We start from the raw sequence: 6,505 nt of genomic DNA, 5'->3' as shown, positions 1-6,505 counted from the left end.
TTCTCTGAAAAGTTTTTTTAATTCTTCACTTTCGCCAATTGGTGAAGTTTTTTCCTCGCCACTGGCTTGTTTGTATATATATATATATATATATATATAAATTATTCCGTTATTAATTGTCTTTGTTTTGTTTTTTCTAGTTCTGACGTCTTTTGTTGAACATGATGAAGCCCTAACTTTGATGTGCAACACCAGCCTGGGAAACCATCTCATCATATACGAAGAGGCAGATGCTACAGACCATTGTGAAGGTGTTAGAATCATCAATGAAGGCATCCAAATACTTCAATTTGGACAATGTGGCAAGAATGCAGGTAAAGGAATGATATTCGTGGTACTGTAAATAAACCAATGCCCTGTCATTTATTCATCAGCAGCCAACCTGATGATCTTTATTTATTTGTTTGTATTAGGTATCTGCAGAATTGATTTGATTTGATTTATTTTTTTCGAACAGAAAAATCATACATAAAACAATTTTTTAAACAAATATACATTTCAACATGGCCGAAATGGAGAGGAATGAAGAACAAGCTTAATATTTTCCCCGCCCCATTATCACACACATCATTTGTCTATTTATTAAACTAGTTTCTTTTTTTACTTATCTCTTATTTTTACATGAGACATATGAGCTTTACATGAGGCATGTTTTATTCTTTTGGCATCTTTGACATAATATATGTTTGATTCCATTTGTACATTTACATTTTCTAACATACATACAAAAATACATAGTATTGTAAACAGCTGTTAAAATGAAATGTCATCATCCCTCCCTCATTTTATTCTTCACCTCTATTCATCATTATCTTTCTTTAATAATATAAATTTATACAACTTTTAAAATTAATTTTTTTAATCAATCAATCAACCAAACTGACATTGGTCGAGAATCTGTTCCAGACTGTTCTATATTTTCACACCATGTACAGACATACACAAACTTTTACAAAGTTGTTCTTGTTTTCAACCTCCTTAGATTTAGTTTTTCTCTCAGATTATATCCCCCTTGATTTTCTTCAAAACATCTGAAGTAATTTACTCCTAGCTTTAAACATAAATTGTGCTGTTTTAAATTGAACCAAATTATTGAACTCAAGTATCTTCAATTTAATAAATAAAGGCTCTGTATGCTCCAAATACCCCACATTTTCTATTAGTCTAAGTATTTGTTTCTGCATTGTACATAACGATGGTAAGTTTACATGTAATACAAGATTATATGTATCCCCCTGAATTTCAACACAATAGTGTGTTATATAATACATACATTGATTTATTGTCCAGGATAAATCTTGCTTTATACACTATTGCTACAGTTTTCTCTAATTTTGATATCACGTTATTTATTTACGGTTTCCAACTAATTTTTTGGTCCAATACAACACCAAGAGACTTAATTGCATATATTCTTTTTATAACTTCATTATCAATTTGTAAATCTATATTATGACTGCTTTTTAATTTCCCAAATAACATAATCTTTGTTTTACTTACATTTAAATGGTTAAACCATAATTTCAATTAATTCATTTCTGTTTTAATCAACTCCATAAGTTTTGGTAAATTACCCCCAGAACAAAAGATACTTGTATCATTCGCAAATAAAATAAACTTAAACAACTCTGATATCTTACACATGTCATTAATGTATATTATTACCAATATTGGACCTAAAACATTTAATAGGATCACAGCATTGGATCAAGTAGGTTTTCTCAATTCATTGTCATGTTAAACAGTAATTCGTAAGAGATTCATGCCATGCTCATTTTGCTTTCCAAAGTCAATGATTAATTCCTTTTCCTAAGCCTCAAATGTCACATTAAATTGCTTGATGCTTTTGTACCTTTAAAAGCTGAATTTGCCATTGCTCAGTGGTTCTTGATAATGCTACTTTACATGTTTTTATACAGCAAATAATCTGAAAAAATGGCTAACTAAGGTTTTTTTTACATTGTTTAGAATGACACCATTGTTACATCCTATGATGTATTTAGGTAATAAGTTGTTGGTGTGAGTGGCAGCTTATTGCTCTCCCCTTTTGTTTTATTAATCTCTATCTCTCTCTCTCTCTGTCTCCCTGCCTCTCTCTCTCTCATTGAGCAGCGTTCCAAACCAGCTACACCTGTTTTCAATCAGAGCAAATCGGATCGGTTGCTGTTGATAGAGCTTTTAGGCTTTATAAAGAGGCAGAGCGGCAAAGTACAGAGAGAGTCCCTGTTTTCCCTATCCCAGTGATTCTAGTGCGATATTTAGAAATGTGAACTTGTGAATCTTGTGAGATTATAGTGTGAATAAGTGTGACGTGTAACTTTATGTGAAAAGTAAGCCGTGTAGAGAGACGAGTGCTGATTTATTTTGGGTTTATACTTTAAGTTTCCTCCTGTTTCTGGATTTAGCCAGGTTGTGGGGTCATTGATTTTTGAGTTTTTATTTATATATATATATATATATATATATATATATATATATATATATATATATATATATATATATATATATATATAATATTTGGGAAAACCTAGAACTTTTTGACTATTTAGGAAGCTTTTGTTTGTTATTTTGGCCTCACTCCTCTCATAATGATTTTGGCTAGGAGAATTTTCATTTAAGTATCTCTTTGTTTTGTTTACCCTTTCTGGAAATGTAAAAATATATTGAACTTTGTTAAACAGTAAATAAAAGAAAATATTTTTCTTTTGAAATCTCTTTTCAGAGTTTTTTTTTTATTATTATATCTGAAGTGAAAGTATGCTGGGATAGAGAAAAAGGAGATTCTCCACGCACATTATTAAATATTAATTTATTATTAATTCAATCCAATTAAAATTAGATTTTTTTTTATCCTAATAAATTTTTTTTTATCTCCGTACTCCTAGAAAAGGACTAAAATGTAACACCATCATAAGAAAATGTGAATGCATCCTGAAAGCTCCTGTTGTCTACTTGAAGACCAATTTTATTCAAATACAAAACTCCTTTCACCCTTGATCTATTGGTGTATGTTTATTTTGTACTTGATCTTGATCGCAGGATGTTGAACATGATGAAGCCCAAACTTTGCTGTACAACACCACCCAAGGAAACCATCTTGTCATATATGAAGATGCTACAGACCATTGTGAAGGTGTTGGACTCATCACTGAAGACATCCAAAAACCTTGTCGTGATTAACTCATTGAACTTGGATTCTCACAAAATCAGAGGTACTCCTTTAAAGTATTTCAAAAACAATTTATTGGGCTACCAGGGCTTGACAATAAGGACTGCCCGATGGCCAGTGTAAGAGACGCTCGGGACAGTGTACAGCAGGAGTGTCCAAACTTTTTGGGCCGAGGGCCAGATGCAAAAAAACAAACGTTGTCGTGGGCCAAATTTTACATACATCACACACGTGTGTGTGTGTGTGTGTGTGTGTGTGTGTGTGTGTGTGTGTGTGTATATATATATATATATATATATATATATATATATATATATATATATAAATACAGTTGAAGTCAGAATTGTTAGCCCTCCTAAATTATTAGCCACCGTTTATTTTTTCCCCAATTTCTGTTTAACGGAGAGTTAAACATTTTTTTTCCACACATTTCTAAACATTAGTTTTAGTAACTCATTTCTAATAACTGATTTATTTTATCTTTGCCATGATGACAGATTTGACTAGATATTTTTAAGACACTTCTATACAGCTTAAAGTGACATTTAAAGGCTTAACTAGGTTAATCAAGTTAACTAGTCAAGTTAAGGTAATTAGGCAAGTTATTTTATAACAATGGTTTGTTCTGAAGACTTAAGGGGCTAATAATTTTGACCTTAAAATGGTTCATAAAAAAATTTAAACCGCTTTTTATTCTAGCCGAAATAAAACAAAAGTCTTTCTCCAGAAGAAAAAATATTATCAGACATACTGTAAAAATGTCCTTGCTCTGTTAAACATCATTTGGGAAATATTTAAAAAAGAAGAACTAAATCAATGAGGCGCTAATAATTCAGACTTCAACTGTGTGTAGATAGATGGATAGATAGATAGATAGATAGATAGACAGACAGACAGACAGACAGACAGACAGACAGATAGATAGATAGATAGATAGATAGATAGATAGATAGATAGATAGATAGATAGATAGATAGATAGATAGATCATAACAAGAACTGCTGCTTAATTGAATGCTTGTAATAGCGACACCCGGTGGTTATTTATTGAATTACGTTCATTTTTGTATAGCGGGCCAGATTCAATTGATATTTATAAAAAGCCTCGCGGGCCGCCACAAAACTGATTGCGGGCCGCAGATGGCCTGCGGGCCGTAGTTTGGACACGCCTGGTGTACAGAATGTTACTGGCCTGATCGGGCCAGTGCTGCCTTGTTGCCTGCCAGAGCTGCCTGCTGCGACTGTCTGTCAATTGTGTGCAAATACAATCTTATGGTGCTTTCACACAGACGTTTTTTTGGAATCTGTCTCATTTCACCTGTTAGCGCGGTTTGTTTGGCAAATGTGAATCCAGCAGTTGCGCTCGCATCCGCGCCAAATCAATCAGTCCGAGATCGCCTGATTGAGACGGTCTCTGCTTGATTGAGCGGATCGATTGTAGTGAGAAAACAAAACAATGTAGCGAGCGGATTCTTGCATGTTTGTTGATGGATGTTTCTGAAATATTCACTGCAGTGATCATGATATGGATTGATTTTATTTTAATAATTTCCTAGGTGTTCACATAAAAAAAATGGTTCTAAAAGCGCATAGAGCCCAGCATAATTGAGTATCCTCTGTAATAGTTGTTATGAATTAGCTCAAACTGAATTGAAGATTAATTTGAACAGGGCTTCAAAAGAATAAACTCTTTAAATCTGAACAAACCAATGGTCCAGCAATCGTTCGAAAGGACAGTTGACTTCAGTTATGACTATTGCTATCAAAAATGAAAAAAGCATTTGTTTAAGTCGGGTTGTTTAGGACATTAATTCGAAGTTTAAGACATTAAACGACCCCCTCATTATCTAATAAAGACTTGACTTTTTCTGTGAAGTAGCAATTTGCCATCTCACCTGAGTAGTTTGCTCTAAAGCCAAACTGCAATGGATCTAAAGCAAAAGAGCTTTTATTTGGTCATTTGTCATTTGTGTGGCTGACAGTTTTTCTGCAAACTTTGAAACTATAGGTAATATACTGATAGGTCTGTAATTACTATAGTGTGGATTGCACCTTTTTAGTTGAAATCAGAATTATTAAACCCCTTTTAATTTTTTTAAATTTTTGAAATATTTTCCAAATGTTGTTTAACAGAGCAAGGACATTTTCACAGTATGTCTGATAATATTTTTTTCTTTTGAAAAGTTTTATTTGGGTTTTTTCATTGAATAAAAGCATTTTAAGGTCAATATTATTAGCCCCTTTAAGCTATATATTTTTTTCGATAGTCTACAGAACAAACCATCATTATACTATATGTATAACTTGCCTAATTACCCTAACCTGCCTAGTTAACCTAATTAACCTAGTTCAGCCTTTAAATGACTGTCATAATGTCAACGATAAAATAAATCAGTTATTGGAAAGGAGTTATTAAAACTATTATGTTTAGAAATGGGTTAAAAAAAACACTGCTCTCTGTTAAACAGAAAATAATAAACAGGGGGGGCTAATATTTTAGGGGGGTTAATAATTTTGACTTCATCTGTAAATAAAGTCACAATGACAGATGATTTCCAAGCACTAGGAAACATCCTCTAAGAAATAGGTAGATTGATAATATTAATAATAGGCTTAACCAAAGACTCACTAAGCTTTTTTAAAATGATCACATAAATCCTAATTATATCCTTGGCTCTGGAAGATTTAAGAGATGTAATTGATCTTTTGACGTGATTTGGAAACTAACCTTAGTGAAAAAGCTTGTTCTACTGTGTCTACTTGATGAACTTCTAAATAGTTGGGGGAGAAACACTGTGCTTGAGACTCCCGAGTCCATAAAATAATTAATAAATACTTTAGCTGTATCATCTGGCTTATTCATCAGGGGTCCGTTCTTCGTATGTGGATTACTCAGTTAGCTGGATTTGGATATTGACGATTTGACACGATCCAGGATCGTTTCGTTCTTCAAAGCTGATCCGAGAGTTGTTGTCATAGCAACAGTTCTGCTAGCTTAAACCTGATCGGGAGCAGGTTCAGTTTATATAAACAGGATTAGATCGGCTCAGTTCAAGCAATATAATACAGAAAGTATGTACCGAATTCTGATATTTTCTTACAGTAGTAGTTATATACACTTGGGAAAAGAGTAAATATTTTTTAAACTATATATATATATATATATATATATATATATATATATATATATATATATATATATATATATATAAATAAAAAAATAAAGTTATAGTTATTAATAAAATAAAGTTATCTATATTAATAAAATTTATGCAATCTGCTCTCTCGAAATGAAAGTACAAAGACTGCCACCTGGTGGTGCACAGAGAAAACTTAT

General features: G+C 32.3%; 1 protein-coding gene across 1 annotated transcript in view; it reads left to right on the top strand.

The window, feature by feature from the left end:
- Nucleotides 1–3,039: 3,039 nt before the first annotated feature.
- LOC147839422 (uncharacterized) overlaps nt 3,040–6,505 on the top strand; it is a 51,437-nt gene continuing 47,971 nt past the window's right edge. The window contains exon 1 of the mRNA XM_087298571.1: nt 3,040–3,212. The gene's annotated coding sequence lies outside the window, so the exon portion shown is untranslated. The remainder of the gene's footprint in view (nt 3,213–6,505) is intronic.

This window comes from Danio rerio, chromosome 20, assembly GCF_052040795.2.
Source record: "Danio rerio strain M-AB ecotype USA chromosome 20, GRCz13ab, whole genome shotgun sequence".
Taxonomy (NCBI): domain Eukaryota; kingdom Metazoa; phylum Chordata; class Actinopteri; order Cypriniformes; family Danionidae; genus Danio; species Danio rerio.
The sequence above is the reverse complement of the archived record's forward strand: the minus strand, read 5'-3'. Positions and strand labels throughout refer to the sequence as shown.